Source organism: Alligator sinensis, unplaced genomic scaffold (genome assembly GCF_000455745.1).
Source record: "Alligator sinensis unplaced genomic scaffold, ASM45574v1 scaffold877_1, whole genome shotgun sequence".
Taxonomy (NCBI): domain Eukaryota; kingdom Metazoa; phylum Chordata; order Crocodylia; family Alligatoridae; genus Alligator; species Alligator sinensis.
In genome coordinates, this window is record NW_005843113.1 from 52,838 (window position 1) to 75,601 (window position 22,764).

A 22,764-nucleotide genomic window follows, 5' to 3' on the forward strand; every position below is an offset into this window, starting at 1 on the left:
TCCTAAAGCTAAGGCTTAGCCTGAGGTTTACTCACTGTTAACTTTCTCTAATAAAGTCAGACCAAAAATAGGAAAAAAAAGTGGGGGGGAGGGAAGAAGACATGTTGACTTTTCTCTTTCTCGGTTTTAATACATAAGAAGTATTTCATCATCCTCGTTCTTTATACACAGCTGTCCATTGTAAGTCAGCTAGTCCATGATCTACGGAAGTTGCTGCTATACAGAGGGAGCTTACAGTGTGATTTGCTACAGTTGAGAGAGGACGTCGAGTAGTTTTTAAATGATAGAACATTTCATTTTAGCCCAGTGGTCAGTTTTATGGCTTGCGCTTAATGTTGATGGGAGCACGCACAACTGTGCTTTTCATGATGTGAATCCCATATGCTTTGCCTTTTTGCAGCTCCTTCAGTTTAGCTTCTTCTGTTTATGGGCATCTGAACAATTATGGCTGTCACAAGTGGTTTTAGAAATGGTTAGGTCAGGGAGAGGAAAAAATAACCTTTAGGAAAGTGATGGGTTTTTGCCACCTCTGGATCATCATCCCAAGGCAATTTATCCATCTTTCTGTCTACCATAGTTCCTGAGACACACCAAGCTCATCCCGGAATTGCATTTTAGCAGCAGGTTGGAATAATAGATGCTGCAAGAAATAGTGACATTCCTGATGTGTGATGTGCTGCGCACCACAGGGAGTTGAAGTCTCACTTTGCATGCCTTATGGCAAGCCGTAAATTCCTGACTTTATGTGCTGATGTAAAAACCTGTTTAACAAATTCATTGGAGTAGACTGCTTGGATCAATGTTATGACAACCACACAGAATCCCAATGACATTCCTATGAGGAAACAACCAATGTCGATTCAAAGATATACATTCATTTAATATGGTCGTGACAGCCCACGCTAGAATAAAGGAATTCCTGCTTTCAGTAGAGACTCTGCTAGGAAAGCAAATATGATCTGGCCAGAATTAACTGTTGAACAAAACCCTGAACAGGACCCAATAAAAGAGTATCCCGTATTGCAGACCATAACATCTGCAATAGTACTAAACGTATTTTGTAGGTAGCTAATGACATGTAAAAGAACATAACGTCCAATACATCCAACATTAATTTTCTTTCTGCGCAGCTGGATGACAACCGTTTTGTGTTTTTTAAACGAAGTGGCACTCATTACCATCCTTAGACATTCAGTGGGACTAAGACAAAATATAGATAAATGCTCTTCACATTTTAAAAGAATGAGTATCATCCTGAATCATTACCACACAGCAAAAAAAAATCCTGTTGCACGTTACGAGGAATATCTGGACAAAGCGGCTTTTCTTTGTACCAGTCAGTATATACGAGCATTATATATTTCAGAAAGAGCCTTTACTCCAATAGGCTGGAGGGGTAAGAAACACATGAGAAGCAGACTGCTTGAAAATCTACTTATAGAGAATGCATGCGTTATTATATTGCCACTTGGTGGAGAGTACAGTTAATAAGTAGTTGGATATGGTCCAGAATTATCTGTCCTCGTTCCATAAATTTTACAATTGCTTTGTGCATACCAACTTGAACTGACAGTTGATAATCTAAAGCACTCAAGGATATTGCAAGAATCATCAGCTCTGAGTTATTTGGAGGAAATGTACACAGTATTAATTATTAATCAGTCAACAAACAGCCAGCAGGAGTACGTAGCTTGCATAAGAAGGATCATTAGAGCTATTTCAGATTAGCTCAGTATTACGGCAGTGGCAGAGTAGGTGCAGGACCCTCTCAGAAGTATTTAATTTATAGACTCTCTACATATATATTCCTCTTTGCATTTGCTGCAGTGAGAGCAAGCCTGATCTTTATCAGCATGCTCAACATTTCTCAGCTCAGAAAAATCTTGAAAGCCCTGGATTTAAGGTGGATTTAGTTCTCAGGAAAGAGGCTCTAAGAGAACTTTCATCTTTGTCACAAATCCTACAAAGACATGACCTTGCCATTTATAAAGCCATGGAGCACATTAGAAATGGAACTGCCATTCAGGTGCTAGAAGCGATGAAAGTCTAATGGCACCAGTCCTGTGAAGGCTAAAGTGCGTGAGGTGAAAATGTTTTGTAAGAATAAAAATCCCCTTGACCAAAACTATCCCAAATTCAACAAGCTTGAGTTTTCCCAGCCTTTTTATTCCAATGTGAATATCAGGTAGGTTTATTAGCCTGGAAGAAGGATGCGTCATTTCAACTACCGTATCTTAAGACACAGTTATTGGCTGCTCTGCCACAAGGTTATTTATCTAAGGAAATACAGCTGCACATTAGAAATGCAATTCTGTTCAGAACATCACATTTCTGGTAGCAGCAAGGTTCGGCATAGAAGCTGCCATGGAGTCAAGCGAGGGCTGTGACCTGATGTCCCACGGTGCGATCAATTAATAGGGCATGTTCAGATTGTTACAGGCGTGAGGAATACGATGATCCATCCTACCTGGCCTCTCTCATCCAACGGGCTTGCTGGTCTTTTGTCCAACTTCAGTTGCACCGTGACAACACAACGCTCTTGCTAGCTGTTGGGCCAACTATTTCTTCCATCTCAGTTGTCAGGAGTCTCGGGGTATGGGCACACAAACCAGTTACTGCAAGATAAACAAGGGGGAGGATTTGCTCTGCATAGCTGGTATCTAGTATCTGCTCATGTGCATGTTCTTATCCCAAAGAAAATGAAAACTAACCTGCAGGAGCAAGGGTCTGCGGGTTTGTTCTCATGTTCCAAGGGGTAAGAGCATGCATACAGGTGGTTACCACGAACTAAATGACCTGCTGTAAATCTCGGCCCTTACCCCATGGTAATTTGGTTGCATGCCCACGACCTGTTGATTTATACTGCAGCACCATGGAAACCAAAAATCCTTTAATTGAATTCCTCAAGCACTTTAAAAGAACATGAAAACAAATCAAATTTAGTAATGGATTGATTTAGCATGTTGCAAATTCGAGAAACCTGCTGCCAATAGGCCTTTTTCAGAGGCAGATATGGACAGTTCTGATATACCAGTTCCCAAAACCTGGTCATCTCCAGGTAAAGAAGCATCCTCTCCAGGTGCATCCTCATCAACTTGCCTTCTAGCACAGGACTGTTGCTTGTGTTCGGTGCTCGCTAATATATTCCTGCTCCCTTTGCAACACAATTTGTTCAGGATGAAAAATTGGCTATAATAGAAGTCCGTGTTTTGTGCTACATAAATCTGTTTTTATATATATATAATTAATATTTTATTAAATTTTAAACATTAAATTACTTTTCTTACAGAATAAAAGATTACATCTCCCAGCTCACGGATGCAGCTCTACATATAAATAATATATATAAAGTAACGTTAATATATCAACAAATATCAATTTACTATAAAATAAAATGACTTAGCCCAAAGAAGGATGTTTTCTCCCAATTATTTCTCATGAAAAATGTATATAAAATCACCACAGCAGCAAACAAGATAAGCATTTTTCCCCCTTTCCAGGAAAAAAAACAAACTACTTCCAACAAGTATTTGGATAATTAATATGGGACAAATCATGAGAACTACTCATAATGCCTAATAACAACTTACTCAACAAGAAGCCCTACTGACTTAATTTGGTACGAGTAGGTGTGGCTTAGGACCGTGCAATTTGTCTATATGGAAATACAGGCATAAACTAGAGGGGTGGGGTTAAATCCTGGCCCTCTTGAAGTCAATTGACCTCGCTAGGGCTAGGATTATATTTTAGATTTCTGAATTGCTTGCTCTCTGTGGTGAGAAGCTATTTGTATAAGCAATCCCCATGGATTCCCTTGAGAACTGTGTAAATGACTGTTCCCTTGAGCTGTCTAAATGACTGCTCATCCCTTGGAGCGTGGGAGTCACAATCTGGCCCCTATCTACCTACTCACAGTACAAAAAAAAATCCCCCAAACAAACCAGAGATTAGTTCATAGTGGTCTCCCTTGTCTTGATGGGGAAAGGACACTCTCTCACAGCTGGAAATAGCTAACCCAATGCCATGACTTGTTACCACAAGCCCGTATTCATTTGAGCTTTTGCAAAATTTAGTCGGATAAGCACATGACTCCAAAAGTGATCCCACAGGAATCAAAAGGTTGCGCCCATCGCAAGCTACGCTGATAACGTGAGAACGGCAGGATCTGTGCTCTCATTTTAATTTGACTACTCCAAGCATTTTCAAATAGGACAGCTCTCAGGAGAAAGATGTAGACTCTCGCTGCACAATATGTTGTTATAGAAAGAGATATTTCATTTCCCCTGGCAAACATCACTATTTTTGGAGGACCTTGCTTTGTTTCAAAGCAACCCTTTGCCATCCCTTAGGAAAAGGCAAGAGATATGGTATGGCCCTGAAGAATGGCTGACTGAGCAATTTCCATCATACCTCCAAGTATCAGTGCCATCTTTTTCCTACTGGCATGCCAAGAGGGGCAAGCCTGTCCCTTGAGTAAAACATTATCTTTGTCTATGAGTAAGCTCTGTTCTCAGTGGACACTATTCCCCACTATGTGACAAGGGACATAATTTTCCCTTCCTCTGACCTCATCCTTTGTGGTAGGGGTGTAGGTTGTAGCCACGTTGGTCTAAGCCGTGTTGGTCAACCCCTTGAGTTGGGAGAGGCACATGTGATCTAACCAGTGACATTAAAAACCCTTGACCTTCCCCCACATTGAGGAAGGGAGATGCACATTTATACTCACGATAGGTTTGGTGCTCATCACAAACATTGGAATTCCCTGCCTTGTCCTCTTCATCTAGCTAAGGGGAGGTTCAGCCCTGCGAAAACCTAGGGAAGTTGCATCACCAGGTTTTGCCCTGGATAGACTGGTGTGAGATGATAACTTTGTAGTCAGACCAGGGTCCTCTAGGAGCACTACATGCATTGGCTGCCCAGAAGATACTTGGGATCACTGTTGTGATCTCCTCTGTCTCCTTTTGTCCCCTCTGTGCCCAAGCTCTCCAAGTCTGGGGGAGCTAACATGGGTATGAACCCTCTCTAAAAAGATCTGAATCCCCACTGTTGCTAGTCAGACTTCTCTCTTCAGGGCACCCACAGAAAGAGTTTAACCTGCCATGCTGTCCAATATGTAGCAAGTTGCGCAATGCTATCTCTTCTTTTTCTTCAATGGGATAAAAAGGAAAAGCATTCCCTGTCACCAGAAAGAAAATTAGCAACATCTCAGAACTGGTGCCAGGTCTATAATGACTGTACACAGATGTTAGTGGAGTAAACTTTGGAAAAATATGATAAAGACTGAACAGTCAGCCATCCCCTATTGGGTGGAAATACTCAGAGTAGCTGGCTGAGTGGGAACATGTGCAAAACGAATGAATCGTGGATGGAGCCCAGATGCATGGGAACATCTGCGATGATGATGTTGGCATTGAGAACTACTTGCATATTCATGCTGTCACTATTATCCCTGCTTCTGTACAGCTCCTTATTGTGCAGAAGAGCTACAGAGCTCTTATACATTTGCAGTCAGCAGCTCTGAATGCATTGGGGTATCCGGCTAACCACTGAGAAATCTTATTTTCTATCAGAGCAAGCCTAGTGAATCACAAATAGGCTCTTTGTTTTGCGATGTCAGACCTGCCACCCGTCCAGACCAAAATAGGCTTCTACATGGCCATCATGGCTACCTCTCACAACTGCCCCTCATCCAAAATAGAGCAGAAGAATACTTTTCTGCAAGGGTAATTGGTGCTGCCTCAGTCTGGAGGGGCACCTGCAGAAGCAGCCAGCAATGGGGACAGCCCTGGGGTCTACCCTACCAATTGCCTATGCTTTTTGGTAAGTACATTCATCTCTACAAGAAGTGCTAAGTCTTAGAAATGGCTGAGTAAAGGAGTTTTAATGTCAGTATCAATGTAGCGGACTGCACAAAGTAATCTGCACCATGTTCAATTCTGCTTTTTACTTCCCAAATGGTATTAATGAGCCCTCCAGGTAAAATCCAGAATCAAGCCTTTAGCCTCTGCAAATAGATTGATACTGAAATGGGTTGACTACTGATGTCAGCAAGAATGAAAGGTGTCCAGGTGCCTACAGCATGAGTTACCTAGGCTTGGACACAAGTTATTGCAAGGTGAAAGAGGGTGGGGCTTATTACCACATACCACGTGGTCCACAGTGACTACTCCTGTACCTGCTCTTGCCCCATGGTCAACAAGAGTTAACTATCAGTAGGTAAACCCTTAGTGAAAGAGGGTGAAAGGTGCAGTGGATTAATGTTAATTTACCTGTTGAATCATGGTAAATCCCTGCCCTCCTTTGTCCCACAGTAATGCTTTTGTGTGCCCGTGCTGTTAGGCTGGAAGCTCTTGGAGTCGGTACTTCTGCCGTGAGGTTGCTCTATAAAAGTCCATAGCACCTTTCCACACTCAATGGACTGGGAGGTTATTAAAACAATCACTGTTTGCCCAACTGATCAGAATGACGTTGATACGTTGACTAAACACATGAAGAAATTCTCCATCTCCCTGGGTCATCATGGTTTCATCGTGCCTGTTTTTAACTATATCTTCCCCAAAGTTTCTCACTATCTGCTGCTTCCCAATGCTCTGGTATGCTTTCTTTTTTTTTTCCCCTCTTTCCTTTTTTTTTTTTTGACTGACTACTTCCAAAGGAAAGATAATTGCAGAATGCACCCAGTTCCCACTGTTTGCAGCTCTGCCATCATTTGGCCTGTCTAATGTGAGCAACTTGACATATGCTAATTAGGGTTAATGAGTAAAATGTTTCACATACAAGGCAGCAGCCATATATTCTTTTTTCCTTTACTTTATGAGGTCAACACCTCGCCCGCCTTTTCAATGACGACCACATCCAAGAGACATCCATCAACATGACTAACCCCGCCGTCTCTGACTGACCCTGTAAACTTAACTACTTTCCTTTTTTTTTTTTTTTTTTTTTTTTTTTAACATGCTTTTTTCTTATGCCCTAAGCACCAGACTAAGAGCTTCAGCAGCAGCACCGCTGCCTGAGGTCTTTGGGCCACAATATTCTGTTTCCTTCATGCACAGCCAGGTACAAGTGCCAAGTGAAACATCTTGACACATAATGCACTCAAAGGCAGTCAAGGAGGCTTGTTAATGGACTCGAGAGGACTTTCAATCACAAACATTTCTCTTAAAAAATAAATAGTTTTTGTGCACCAAAGCATTCTTTATGAGATACGGTGTAGTGACATGACCTGGGAGTGGAAGTGATTAAAAATAATCAGTAATAAAAAATGTGGGTTGCTTAGTCTCCCCTCACCCCAAAGAAAATGTGGGGGAATCCGTGAAGAGTCAGAACAAAGATGCGTGTGCAAATTCTGATCTCAATTATGCCAGGGTATATCTGTAGCAATTCTCCTGACATGCAACATATGAAAGAGTAAACAGAATTATGTCAGAATTTTTCTCTCTAATGTCAAAAGCAACTTAAATAGTCTTGCCTGAAAACTTTCATTCTCAAGTTGTTTTTTTTCTGAAGAGATCACGGAAAGGAACTAGGCACAGCTGGTGTATTGATCATGGTCCATCATGCTGACCAATACGTTCTCATCATTTTCTTGTGCTTTCCTGTCTGTCCCTATCCACCTGTTATTTCTTGTACTTGCACAATAAGCTTTTTAGACCAAGGATCTTTCTGTTCTTAGTCTTCAGTGCCTGGCTCAGAGAGAATCCCTGACAAACGTTTCTAGGCTAAAGTCTATACTAGGGGTAAGCAACCCTCGGCACGCATGCTGAGCATGGCACGCAAGGCCATTTTGCTCAGCACACCACCGCCAGCCCAGGCACTAAGCAGCTGCTGCCAGCCACGAAGCCCAGGCTGCAAGCCCGGCTGCAAGCAGACGGGGCTCCCTGGGCCGGCTGCAGCCGGGAGGCTGCAAACAGCTGCTCCGGGCTCCAACATGTTGGCACTCCGGCACCTTCCAAGGTAGACATTGTGGTTTTTTTCAGCACTCTGGCCAAAAACCGATGCCTACTCCTGGTCTATACTGTAGACTTAATGCCTCCTACAGAAAGAAAAGTAGCAACATCTTAGAACTGGTGCCAGAACTATAATGACTGTACACAGATGTTAGTGGAGTAAACTTTGGAAAAATATGATAAAGACTGAACAGTCAGCCATCCCCTATTGGGTGGAAATACTCAGAGTAGCTGGCTGAGTGGAAACATGTGCAAAACAAAAGAAAACTCAAGCGTCCTGAGTAGGCTGCCTCCTAAACTGGAAGCTACGTAGCCACCTTTCCATGAAGCTTAGGGCAGACTAATTATACTAACTTGCCCATGGAAGTGCAGCTACTTTAATTTTGGTTTAGAAGGCAACCTGCACAGAGCAGCAGAGCTGCTTGGGGTGATACGTTTGCCATGTAGACATGGCCTTCCTTAAGTACTACCACAGTGCAAATAAGTCACAGACATGGTCTAAAAAGGACCAAATTTAAGGTTTCTTTTCGGGGAAAAAAAAAAAAAAAAATGAATTCTGTGTAACATTCCAGACTAAAATTTCAGGGCAATATTTTAACAGCTGATGAGAATTACTGCATGCTGATGCTTCTGTTGCTTAGGAAGGCTGAGCTGCAGGCTTTCGTAAGGTTGGTTTTTCTGAGGTTTCACCTCTTCTGATACCTGTGGTTTTCTCTTATTATTTACCTCTGGGAAATTTTCTGTAGCGAATGGAAAAAAAATATACACAAAGCAGACGGCATCCAATCCCAAGCCATCCAGTGAAAGCGAAGAGTAACCAATGAATGCACAAAAGGGCAGCTTATAGGAGCAATCCTACAATCACTGAAGTCAGTCTTCCTGACATCAGTGAGGCTGGATCAAGCCCCAGGTTTTTAGTGAAAACACAGTAGGCCAAAGCTGTGGGTCTTGCTGTTGCCTGGGAAGCATTATATATTACTGCTGTTTCCCTGGAGATCTTGGATGCAGCTGGGGAACGGCTGGGTCCTGCCCCCTTGGTGTGGGGGCAGGACAAGGGGCAAATTCAAGGGTGCTCCAACCTGTGCTAGTGAATACCATGCCCCAAAAGACCTTTTTGAAGCACAGGGCTCCAAAGGGAACCGCACTCCCACCCCACCCCTTACACCAGGCAGAGGGAGCTCAAGAAGGAGCAGCATGGTTCCTCTATGCTAGGATAACTCTCAGCAGCTCCTCTGAAGAACCGTTAGGTCCCTTTCATACCACTAAAGCAATGCACATGGATTTCAGAGAAAGCCGAGGTCTGGCCCAGTAAATATTTTAGTGTTATTAATTTGGTTTTGTCTGGGTTTTTCTAAAACCTTCTAAATTCATTCCCCCTTGAAAACCATTCTCCAACAGATCCGTCATCGCTCAACCTTCTCCATGCTTGCTGGCAACACCACTCCATTCGCTAACAGTTGCATTGGCTCCTGAAGTAGCCAGCACTGCCCTTCAACAATTTTGTGGAGGAAGGGTTAGCCTACGTACCAGGTGCAAGCTCCTGTCATGAGCCTGTGCTGACTCCCTGCTCCTTTGAGGTTGCAATCAGCTTGTATACTGAAGAACTAGTGAAGAGCCACGTTTTTTACTGGTCCAACATGGTCAGTGTCTTCTAAAATATTCTGTTGCTTTCTCGGGTCAGTTATAGGTGGAGGGACAGGGCAGCTTCATAAAAATAAGGATGGAGCTCAGGATACATGAATGCTGCTCCTCTTCCTGCCACTACCCTCCTGGCTGACTATGGCATAGAAAGTTAAGGCATAGAAAATTAACGCTACCTTAACTCTCCATGCCTCAGTCTTGCATGTGAACCAGGGATGATGGCTGCTTCTTTGTCAGGAAATGCGAGATCTATAGGTGAAAATATGCTAAGAGCTAGGTGTTCCTATAATACCCCTCCATACACACACACACACACACACAAACTTGAAATGTGTGTATATAAATTCCAGTGTATGAAACTCAAATGTCTGCAGACTGCACAGCAGAGTGAAAAGTAGTAGGCTGACGAAGTCCAATACCTGATCAAATTAAATTACTGCTAATTTGTTTTAATACATCTCTAAAGCTACAGCTTGTCAGAGCCATCTGAATAATTCTGCTATAATTCTGATCCATATTTCTCTATAAAAAAATTGAAAATCTTTAGCGTGCAATTAATACAGCTGGCCATGGCACAGCATATCCATCTGCCCTTGCGCACCAGATGAGGCTTAATAACAAATACGCCTGGTGGACTCATAATAATTTAGAGCCCTTATTTGTCCTCAAGACTGCCTCTTGTTGGCTAAAGGTTTCACCAGTTTTCTGATAAATTAAAAGCCTGAGCGTGTGTGCATGCATGTGTGTGTCAGCCTGTAAGGATGGCTTCTTATAAAAGGAAGTTGCTTTGTGCAGTCATTTTGAACTATTAAATTTTGATAACTCTTTAATCACTTCAGTTTAATGAGATAGAGGCAGCAGGTGGAAGGGGAATACATCATGTCAGTGCAAATACCTGACTCTTTTCCTGCTATGAACATTTAACATGACACAGAATCCTGCAGCCCTCTCTTTGCCATGGAGGTTTGGAAAAAGGATGGTGTATTCTTGCAAGAATGTTTGATTTCCCTGCAGAAACCTCTCGCCTAAGCTGTTTGTGCGATCAAACACCACCTCACAGCCCCCAGGAAAAAAAAAAAAAAAAAGGGTACAAGCAAAATGCACAGATATTAAATGTAAGCTTTTAAAATTTTAAATTGGCTGAGAAAAGATTATTTTGTTCTACAGCTGTGTGCTTATTACACTGTTAAATGAAAAGACTAAATTAAGCACCGCATCAAATAAGCTGTAGTTAACAATAAGATCTGGGTCCCTGCTGGTATTTATGACCTATCAGGTATTATCATCACCATCTTATATTTTATACCAGAGGATCCCAAATTATTTTGTAAACACACAAATTGCTTCATTCAGTTGTTGATACACTGCTACATCTTAAACCGAGTGAGCTTGCTTAGTAATATTGTGCACTATAGGCTAAGCACTATAGGCTAATCCCATTCCACCTGTTAGAGGATTAAGATTGATCCTATTCCACCCTGCTCATGTCCCTGAAGCACCATCAATGCACCTACTTCTATCATGTGCCTTCCTTTTAGCTTTAAGACTAAGTTACAAAAAGAGGTGAGTAGGAGAATGAGAATGACCTTTTTGCATTAAGGGACTGCCGCAGGGTGAAATACAACTCCATTTAGATACTTGGGGTGCTGTCTTGACCCCACTGCACTCTATATTAAAATTCACATCATTTTCAATGGAAGCAAGAATTCTTCACTTAAGTATTACTCTGATGCTTTTACTTGCACAATGGCCCCACTGACCTTCTGCACATGCAAGCCTAGGACCCACATTAAGGCGAGGGACAACGCCTACCTTACCCATATTTATCCCGTCCAGTGGAGATTTCAGCCACCAAGATCAGGTTAGCTAAAGCAGAAGCTTTACCAGATACAGAAATGTGAATATGTTTCTTCCTCCAAATCATCTCAGACCCCCAATTTGAAAGCTGTTGCCTCCACAGGCTTGATACAGTTACAGACCAATTTCATTTATCTGCAGACGAAACGCAGACAGGATGTTACTATACTTTCAGCCCAAATTCTGACCTCATTATACCAGGTCAAACTTTTGCGAGTCGAGAACATGCTCAAAATCCAAAGAGTGTAGGTAGACGTGGATGGAAATCACCTTCTTAACCCAACATCACTGGACGTTGGATAGACTAGAAAACACAATGTGGAATCAGACGGATGGGTCCTGCACCCAGACTCCAAATTCCCTGATCCTCCACATGGCTTGGAGAGGGGGTGTGAGAACCCATCTTTACACATGAAGAAATGTCACCCTGTGTGCCAGGCATAGCATCTCCCATGTGAATACCGCTTAACTTTTTTATTGCTGCTCCGCAGCAGTGTCTCAGGAGTCATTTGCTATGATCTAACATGCCGAACGATCTAAACATTTTGGGTATCTATACTAGGGTTACCATACCTCTGGGTTTTCCTAGACATGTCTTCTTTTTGGGTCCATGCATCTGTCTGGGCGGTTTTTTAAGATATCGGCAAATATCCAGGATTTTGCTCTGTCTTTGCCCCGGCAAGGTTGAGGGGGGGCAGGGGCTGTGGGTAGGGAGTGAGGGTATCAGTTGGGATAGGGGGGTTGCGGGTTGGGAGTGAGGGGCACCAGCATGGTCTGGGGGGCAGAGTACTGTGGGTCAGGAGTGAGGGGCAGGGGTAGGCCATGGATTTAACCAAGTCTGCTTTGATGCATTTTAATTAGAGCATGTTGCAGCATGTGTGTAAGCACCTTTAAGAGCAGTAAAATTGCCTTTCCCTCAGTGCTGTCAAATAGGAGACACTTCCACGTTAGCAGTCAGGCAAACCACCATATGGTCAGATCGTCACCCCTTCACTAAATAATATTATGAAATTTGGGGGCTCACAGATTTCTCCTCCAAATGTTAGGATTTAACCTCTCTTGTTGGCTTTAACCTTTGGAAAAAATGGGTGTATACTTACAAGAGCAGGAAAAAAAGTGTTGAACTACAATTTCAGAACCAGTGCCATTGAAGTACCTACCTGCCGTGAGAAAGTTACGATCCTAGACTACTTTGTTTCCTGAGAACATCTCTTAGTAATGCCTCGGCATGCTTTAGAAATATTTCAGCTGGCACCAAAAGACTAGCAACACTACAAGACTTTCTAATAGCCTCCTGTATAAGCTGCCTACATAGTGACCCAGGGTAGTGATAGCAAAAATACCCAATTCCAGCTATCGCAAGGTTCAATAAATCCCAGGGAATGAGTAGGTGAGTTCCATTCGCTTTCTCTGCTCTTGGCCCCACATCCTGTGGGGAGCTGGGAGTGCTCTCCTTTTAGCTGGTTTGCCTGGACTCCCTTGCTGAGAGAGGAACCAGGTACAGAGACCGAGAGAGCCTAGTTTAGAGCGGTGTCTGGGCTTGTACTTTTCAGGCCTCAGCCCTAAAACTTTCCCCACCCAGACAAACCCTCCCTTTATCTCACCCTGTATAAACTGAGCTACAGGATCAGGGCCTGTGTTATCAACTGCTGTTTCATCCATCACAAACATTCCCCAATACCTTAGCAGCCCCCTTGGACTCCAAAGCTGCCATGCCCCCCACCCCGGCCTCCCTCCCCCGATCTTTCACTTTTGGCTACCATCATTTCACTGCCCTCCTCCCTGACTCTCATTACAAAACTAGGAAGCTGCAAACACGTATCCAGAATGAGGACTGGAAAGGGAAACACAAGACAAGGAGCATAGCGTGTTTCTACTAACCGTGCCTTCCAGAAACCCCTCACCCAGAGGATGCTGCCTGCCAAAACCACCCCCCGGGCTATGCAACATCCTGGGTAATAGTTAGGTAATGACAGATATCTCCCATGGGAGATTTTGTAGTCTGCAGGGGCGGGGAGAAGCCAAGAAGGTAGTTTGGGGAGTATGGGCCAAAATCCGTCCTCTTTCTTCACTTGTAGGACCCTTAGAAGAGCAGAATTAGAAGGACAAAACAAAGAATAAAAGCATTAAAAGATAGGCAGATTATAGAATAGAAATATAATAAAAGAATAAAAATAGAGTAGAATAGAGATAGAATAGTATATAGATTTAGATAGAATAGTATATAGGATAGAGCATATAGATTATAGATGGAAGAAATATAGTTAGAATATAGTATACAGAATAGAATATAAAGCATAGAAAATTACTTCTTGTTATTTGTAGTTATTGATTTATTTAAAATTGATCTAAGGAAGAAATAGAGTATTTTATATTTTTTATATAATTTTATATTTTATACTACATTTTTAAAATATGTTTTATACTGGGTGTTTTTTCTTTTTGAGGTAAAAGGTTGGTTTTTTTTAATGTTTATTTTCTAAGAGCTATTTATTGTGTAACTGTGTTTTATACTAGGTTTTATTTTCTTTGCAAAGAAAAGGCTTATAAGCACGTTATGGGGGAAAAAAAATTAAAATAAAGGTTTCAGTTTATGCAGTTTCTTCCGGAGGCGGCTTCTTTCATAGACGGATTGGCGTGGGAGTCCGTGGCGTGGGAGTTTGGGGATGTGGGAGGGGATGAACGCGGTTTAGCATGCGGATCCCTGTGGCCAGCTGTGGCTTTGGAGAGAGGGGATTGCTGGTTTGCCAGCCTGCTCTGCTATAATCGAGTACAAAGTAGATCAATGGGGTGGATTGTTGTATGGCACCCCCTGCTCTAATTTACTGTGAATAGCACATTTAGTTTAAGTTGATGTAAAGGCTGTCACCTGTAAACACGGATGCATCAATTTAAAACAAATCACTTGAAATAAAGTTATTTTTGTACGTAACCCCATCATGTGCACAAGCACCCTATATGTCTTGCAGTAATACCTGTAAGTCGATTGATATTTTTCTCCACAAGCTCCGTCCCCCCCTCAACCATCCAAATGCCTCCAGCATGGCGCGTGCGGCTGGCCCCGCAGATGCAGCTCAGAATACATCAGAGCTGAGCTGACTGCCGCCGCGACCTTCGGCTTTCCCTTGCTTGAGACATGCTTTAATCCTGCGGAGTCGAATCCCTTTTGCTTTGGCTTTGTCTCATCCTTCCCTTAGCCACCGGCCAAATTTGCAAAGGCTACGTTAGGTGCAGAGCAGATTTCCTTTTCTTATTTTATTTTGATTGCAACCAGGCAAATTCAGCTGCCTGCACTTTACATGCAAAGCTCCACAGACACACATGGAGCTTTAAAAGCAATTAGAAAATCAGCCTTGTCATTTGCAATCCATGGACTGCAAAAAACCACAGTAATGACTCCTATTTTAACACTGATGACTTTTTTGGGAGAGAGGGTGAAGTGCCATTTAGAATACATATGCTCGCTTGCCTTTATTTTGCACGGAATTGGTTTTAAAATGGATAAAACCCCCTGGGTTCTCAGAAAAAGAATGATTCTTTTTCTTTCCCCCTTCTCCCTAATAGCATGCAGTTCAGGATTGTTTTGCTGGGAAGTAAGTTCTGCTTAATAACAGCAATCCTTTTATCTTTCCTCTTCGTAAGGCCACCCTTTTACGCCTTTTATGTATTTCTCAAAATTACTGGTCCCCCACACAATCTCTCACCTTTACTCCTTCCCATAAATTGAATTCCAAGCCTTCCCTGCTCCTGCTTTTAAGATTTAGATGAAAAAAAGTGGCAATGTAAGACAGGATACACCTCTGTTCAACTTTTCACTGTGCTGAGGTATAAAAGCAACATAGCTTCCAACCCCCATGCCCGAGCCCATATCCAATTAGTGCTGGAATTCAAAACCCTGCATTTCCAGGACTTCATCCTTTGACCATATCTCTTCCTCTTGACCAAAAGAATTTTGCTTTTCAAAAAAAAGGTCCTAGAAAACAATTACCCCTTTTTCAATATGTACGATAGCCATTGCCATAGAGCGTGCATGATTACAATCTGAGAGATGAGCCTCAATAGGAAATAGGAATTTTAAGGTAACTTGGAGCCTTGGTTCTCTAATGATTTTTAAAAAGTTCACACAATCCTAGATAACGTTAAATACCGGTTTTCTATAAAGGCTGTTTCTCCTTCACCTCAGGTCCTTGGTGTCAGCACTGTATTGACTTTGATGCAGCACCATGTAGGAGCAGTGTGAGTAGATTGTCAGTAGTAAAGGGTCGTACACGGCTTATAACATCTCTACTAAAATGATGGCACCCCGCCCCCCACCTTCCCTTCATTTTGTTTGCTTGGAGATATCAGGATTTAAAGTCCTCTGCTTCTGGCTCTTATCACAATTATACATTTGGTGTTGATAGCTTTTAGGGGAAAGTTATTATTAGGCAACTTTTCACTTTTATCTCTTATCACTTTCCACTCCAGAAAGCCTTATCACTCCTTTCACTAAATGTATGATAATTGGAACTTTGCAATTACAGGTACAACACATACAGATTTAATGGGCCAATTTGACAAGCTAAAAGAATTCTAGTTCCTTTATCTATTAACACTTTAATAGAGCTTCAGCCTAATTAGTCTGTAATTCTAGTTACCAAGGTAATTGCTGGTAACTATAATAATAAATACAGAAGATCAGTTGGTGCAGAATTGACCAGATCATACTGTAGGATTTAAGGCCTTAGTCCTCATGCAAATAGATGTGTTCAAAGACTTTATTTAAAAAATGGAACCAAAACTTTTGTGGTGGGTTGAAAAAAAAAACCAAACCAATGGACCAGCCTGCGACCAAGAGACGACACTAGAAAAAGTTGGATGCCGAGATGAAGAACCTTTTAACTGAAGTTTAAATATTATGGTACTGGTATCTATTAATCCTATTGCTCAAGATATGGCACAGCATATTGTGAGGTTTGCTCGTCACTGTTCTAATCATTTCAGTTACTTAATGCTCCTCTCTTAGTGCCTTGCTCTATCTGATAGACCTCATTTTCTACATATATTATAACCTCATCAAGGTAGGGGCTGCTTTTTAATTAAGTCTGTGTACCAAACCTCAATGAACCAGGGCCCTGAACCCAGACTACAACCCAGTACTAGAACACACAACTCAGTATTAATAATGGGATTACCAGTCCTTTTTTCTGTAGCAACAGAAGCCCATGACAGCAGAGTACAGCTGTGGGGTGGCTGGATGCAAAAAAGACATGCGAGAGGCCTAAGCCCTTTATGCAGTGCTTTGTACAACACACTTGCCAACCCTGGGAGCACTTTGAAAATGTCAGAGCTTAACATACATCCAGCAAGTGGCTGGACAATCCTAAATCCATTCAGTTTAAAGGTCTTGTGTAAAGTGGAAAGTCACAGCTATTTGAACTTGTGTTATGTGTAGATCAGGCTGAACTCTGCTGTTCTGGGCATCGAGATATTGGAGAAGCACAGCAGAGAAAACTTCAGCCTTCATTTGTTTTATATCACACGTACACTTCTATGGCTGCACATGTCTGCATCGGAGATTGTGGCTGCGTTCCTTTGGTACATATGGGAACGTGCACTGTACACATGTGTGTGCATACACACACACACACATGCACGCACGCACACACATAAAACTAAGACATGGAGTTTTACTTTATATAACAGGAGCGTTTTTTGAGCCCAGCTCCACGAGAGTTGTTTGAAACCTTCTCTGTCAGGTCAGAAACCAAACCAATGTAACAAGAGGAAAAAAGAAAATGTCTGTAAGAAAATGTTTGATTTCCCTCTACACAGTTTAGTACAGCGGGAGAACAGAAAATTATTCCCTTTCTGATACGCTGGCCCTGTTTTCCTACAAGGTCTAAACTACAACCAATTTCAAAAGACAAGAACTTTGTCTTCCTCGGGAAGATTTGTTTTTGCTCTCAGAGGGGCTGGAGTCAGTAGAGCTATTGGGTGGGGGGGGAACCTCAAGTCAAGACACACCATACTGTCACGCTTGTTCATTTTAATCTTTAGATGTCTTTATTTTTTTGTTGATTGTGGAAAAGTATGAGTAACAACCACACAACCCTGTGCACATGATAAGCAACACCTATTTCTACGCTCTTCTAGTCAAGCATTGGGTATGAAATCAGTGATTAGTCAGCAATAAGACGGCATCTGTATGCTAGGGTCCAATTATCTCAAAATGTGCAGCCGCCAGTTTGTAACTGTTGACAGTTGGAGGTCAGTGCCCAAGCACAGATAAATGCACTGGCCCATGACTGATTGCCGAAGCAACATTGCTCTCGTGTAGACGAGGCTTGGATCAGGCCCATAGATCAGGCCCTTCCGCAGAAAGACTTCGCCATCCACGTCCAAGAGCAGCACCAGATACACGTCTGTGTTAGTCCCGCAGCACCCGAACTACCGCACCCTCGGTTTGTTTTGCATCCTTGTTCTGCTCGTTACATATTCACGTCGTCCGAGCTCAGGCACAGTAACACAGAACTCAACCAACTCGATATCGCAATGTGAACTACATATTTTAAAACGTACCATGCCATTCAAAATTCATGTGCGCATATTTGATCATTCAGTCTAAAACCATGCTTTGCCCTTCTGTAGCTCTCACATTAACAAAGCTTCGGCACAGGCATGGGGCTGGTCAGAAAGGGTTTTTGCCTCCCCCGTGGAAAATTCTGGGTACATTTTACTTACGTTTGCAGCAGAAAACATTTACTTTTCATGGGAAAAAATAAGCAAAGTATCGTTGCAAGGAAAGACCATCACATCACATGGAGGCAGAAAATGTATATCTGCAATGCATCGTTTAAGCTTTTACCCTTATTATGCACAAATTATTTGTATTATCCTAGGACCTAGAAGCCCTAGTTGTAGATCAGGAACCTAATGTGCTAGGTGCTGTACATACAGCCCCTGGACCAAAAGGCTTTGGTATAATGAAAGAGAGACAGACAGAGAGATTGGGAAGTACAGGGCAACAGTGAGATGTACTGATCAGCATGAGAGGCAGTAATCTCAGCACCTCAAGGTAGGGATTTTGTGGCTATTGTGGCCACGGAGAGTTTTCAGAAGGCACCAAAAGGAGAAAAATGAAGTGGCTTTGGGGATCTTTCCCAGGTGCTCCTTCCAGAAGTGAGGGGCAACATGAGACAAAAGCATCAAGGTGTCCATTTGAAAATTAAATAAATGAACGATAGAGGTGGGCACCAGGCGATGATTGGAGGTAGAAGCCAACCGGTCAGTACTAAATGCGAGATGATAGTGAGGTTGGGATAGGCCGAGAAAGACCCTGAGAACAAAGTTTCGGTAAAGAATGGAGAACCAATGGCGGGATGGAAAGGGGGGAGGGGAGGGGACATGACCAAAATGACTGGCTAGGAAAATGATCTTTGAAACTGCTTTCTGAATGGCTGTAAAAGGGGCAAGAGGCCATTTGTCAAGCCAGAGGCAGAACATTGCAGTGATCAAGACCTGTGCTGATGGGCACCTGGCTCAAACTGTGAGCTATGTGGGTGGCAATGAAAGGCTAGATGTTAGAAATGCAACATGGGAAGAGTCTGCAAGATTTCAAAACAGCTTGAAAGAGAGGCCTTGCCAACACGAAAAAGAGCAAGCGATTGTTTTGGGGGAGCACTAACAAATGTACTCACTAGGAACGTGAGTAGCGTTTTTCCTCTTTTCTTCTACTGTCGCAATTAATCCAAGGCATAATGGTTGGTTTGGGATGACGATACGGTGCTTATGGGAAGAAAGTTTCCCCAAATAACGTTAATGTTTCTTTCCTGTTTGAGGGAGAATTATGTCCATGGTGCAAGTGAGGCACACTAGCAAAAGGAGGTGGAGAAAGGGAATGGAAATCCAGGTGCTCTTTGATGAGGGCTGCTCTGTTGCAGTGTCAGAGAGGAAACAAGGTGGGGGGCTGTGGTTTTCTTCCATTCAAAAGCAAATTTGTCCATCTCAAAAAAAAAAAAAGCGAGAGATTAATTCCCTTAGGAGGAATTAAAGAGGCAGTAAGTGGTGTTCCAGCACAGCTACAGTGATACAGAAATATGGGAATAGCAGGCAGGAGAGCCTTTCATTAGACAACAAACAGCCAAGCCAAGTTACCTGCTGATTACCTTCTCACCCGTAGCAAGCTGAGTTTGACTGTTTTCTCCCGGTCTTTCAGCTTCATCTTCTTTCCTTTCATGGCTGCAAGAGAAATGACAGCAGTGGCAGCTGAGCATGACAAGGAGGGTTCTGACATTGAAATGAGGCATTAGCCTGTGGCAGTCTAAAAGGAGGACAAGAAAGCAACAACTTAACAGAAATTAATGCATGTAACATATAGGATACTACTATAAACCCCTGCAGTCACTAATTATGTCCCTGGTGAGAAGAGTGGTGCTTTGGCTGGAAGCCTTAGAGAAGGTAACATGGTTTATCCATGTGCAGCGGTGTATAGCAAATGCATATGCTTAGGAGACAGAGAAAACTTTGCCAATGACCATCTCTTTGGGGATGGAGTTTCCACAGCCTTAACCCAAATCATCTTTGTCATGCATAAGGCAGGCTTTGTAAAACAAGTGCCAACAAAAGGCAGACAAAGCACTCTGGGGGTTCTGCTGCAGTTGGCATCTCAATGAAGTCACAGCTAAAGTCTGGATTAAAAGAGAGTAGTTAGGATCTGGGTCTGAAGAGAAGATGAGTGTATTTATATAATGTCCTGAGCTTTACAGGAAAAAAAAAAGTCTCAATTCATCACAACAGGATAATATTAATCAAAATAATAATACTGATCTTAAAAATCTATTTTTTGTTTATTCTAGACAAAAGCCCTGGCTGGGATGATCTAGCTGGGGCTGGTCCTGCTTTGAGCAGGGGGTTGGACTAGATAACTTCATGAGGTCCTCCCAACCCTCATTTCTATGATTCTGTTTATACTAAAGAGGCACTTATAGCTAACTTCAAAGGCCCAATGGTATAATATGGATAGGAACAGAAATTAGACATGAATTAGTATATGTGATCAGAAACTGGTTGAAACCTGTAACACAACAGAAGTTCAGTGCACAAACTGCTTTCAAAATGGTCAAAACCAGTTTAAGATAAACCTGGATGGATGTAGTATCAGACTTAACTGATGTAGGTTAAATTGGTTTATTGAACTTCTGTTCCAGATCCCTTCCAGATTCAACTTAATTCACAGTCCCCCAACATCCCACAATGCTTTGCACTTCCCCTGCAAATTTCCCCTCACAGGGTGGGCAGGCTAGCCTTGGCCCAAGCTGTCTGCTCCAGCGCCCCCTGGCTTCTGACCTGAGCCACTGCAGGGATGTGGCTGCATTTCCAAATCAAAAGCAAATGTCTGTTCACTTGCTTGTCAGTTCAATCTATGCAGTTTCAACTAACCTGTGAGGACTGAATTGATTCAGCCTCAGGTTTTTTGACTGCCTGTACTTAGCCCAAGTGTTTAAAGCAATTATCCTAGTGCTGTTCAGGAATCTGAATTTCCCTCCCACAGAAAATTCCAGTTTTTAAAAAAGCAAGAAAGAAAAAATAATTCTGCAGGGACAGGAGGCAGGGTGGGAGAAAGGCAGACATCAAAATGTTCACATTTCCCCTAGCATTTGGGTTAAACAAAACATTATGTTTTTAAAAATCCTTATATGCACAATGTTATGCTAGAGTGAAAGTCACCAAGGCAATGCAAAAAGTTAATATGGTACTTGCAGGGAAAAGCAAAATAGACTTTTATATTAGGTCCGCAGTGCCGTGGAACCATTTGGCAGGAAAGTAGATTTGTAAACAGCTGGAGAGCTAGAACACAGGTGCAGAGGCCAGATACTTCTTTGTACTTTTTCAGCAGTTGAAATAGGGCTTAAATCCTGCTTAAGTGGCACTCTGAGGATGGCCTCAATAGGCATGTCTACATGTCGCCCTGAGGCAATGTAGACATGTGCTACATCGCCATATGGCGCGCTATGATGATGTAGCAATCGTGTGGGTCTACCCGTGATTGCTAGCTATGTCCAGGGGTCAAAAAACAAACAAACAAACAAAAAAACCCAAAACCCCCACCCCAAAAAAACCAACCCACAACAAAAAACCAAACCTAACAGAGCAGCGCATGCTTGAGCAGCATGCCCTTGCAGCACGGAGAACTCCAGATTGTGCGGTATGCCCATGCTCATCTGGATGTGCCTACCAAGTGTAACTGAAGTCATTAACTGTACTTTGGCTAAACAAGGCAACGGGTGAATGAGTGTCCTCTCTTCTCTTTGCTTGTACAAGAAGAATGGCTCCAGTAGCATCATCCAAATATCTTGGCATAAACAGAACATGACTAACTGCATCAAAGATTAGTCTAGCTGCCAGGCCAGAAAGTTAACTGTAGAACCATAGACAGACAATGAAGCTGTAGTGTGCAGCTAATAACCATAGGAAGCCACTCTGGCCATTCTTCTGTTTGATCCTCTACCAGTTCTGCCAGTAGCTCTTTGGGCTGTATTTCTGTTGACAAGAAACACAGCGGCTGGAGCTTCTCACAAGCAATAAAGAAATTATTTTGCCAAATGGTTTAGCTGCCTTTGTCTCCCTCTGCCCTTTCTCTATGATTTATGATTTTAGATACAGTTCACACTTCAATGGCTGGAAAGGCTTGTGAACGTATGATGCTTTCCAGCTCTACTTGTTCGAGAGAAGAATCCATAGCATAAGTTTATTTTCACTTGTAAGATGCATAACAAGGCATGACTAAACCTTGAAAAGGCTTGCAGAGCACTGTGGTGGTTGCAGAAGGTGAATTCCTTCTGTAAATTATAGTTTTATTATTTTCACAAAGCAAATAGACTTAGCGGAAACCTATACGCATTTCTGATTGCTTGATATTACCGTCATTCCTAGAGTGACCGCTGCTTACTGTCACAACCCAGTTAATCAGTGCCCATGCCACTAGCAAGAGATACCATTCAAGTAGTCAACTAAGGGTTAAAAAAGAAATTCTTGCCAGAAACTCCTGAAACAAAATCCTGGCGGAGAGCTGTATATAATTTATGCCCACGTCACAAACAAGAAACGAAACTTAAGACTGGTCAGGGTGAAAGGGGATAGCCCTGCCATAAATCCCTGCAATTGGTCAAGAAACAAGCGTAAGCCCCTCATCATAACCTCATACGTAACAGTCAAAAAAACCTAACCCACTACCTTGTAACCTGATAGCAACCTGAGAGCACAAAGAACTGCTGCTTGCCAGAAAATTAAAGATTCCACGTAACGGTTCATCATTGGGCATCTCTATCAGACACCT

General features: G+C 42.5%; 1 long non-coding RNA gene across 2 annotated transcripts in view; it reads right to left on the reverse strand.

Moving 5' to 3' along the window:
- Positions 1-2,203: 2,203 nt before the first annotated feature.
- The window catches only part of LOC102382850, a 55,301-nt gene continuing 34,740 nt past the window's right edge, over positions 2,204-22,764 (reverse strand). The window contains exons 2-3 of one of the 2 annotated variants that reach the window (XR_325341.1): positions 19,595-19,667; positions 2,204-2,615 (exon numbers count right to left, since the gene is read on the reverse strand). This is a non-coding gene — a long non-coding RNA (uncharacterized LOC102382850). Of the gene's footprint in view, positions 2,616-19,583; positions 19,668-22,764 lie in introns of both variants that reach the window. The other variant, XR_001359072.1, reaches the window with a different exon arrangement.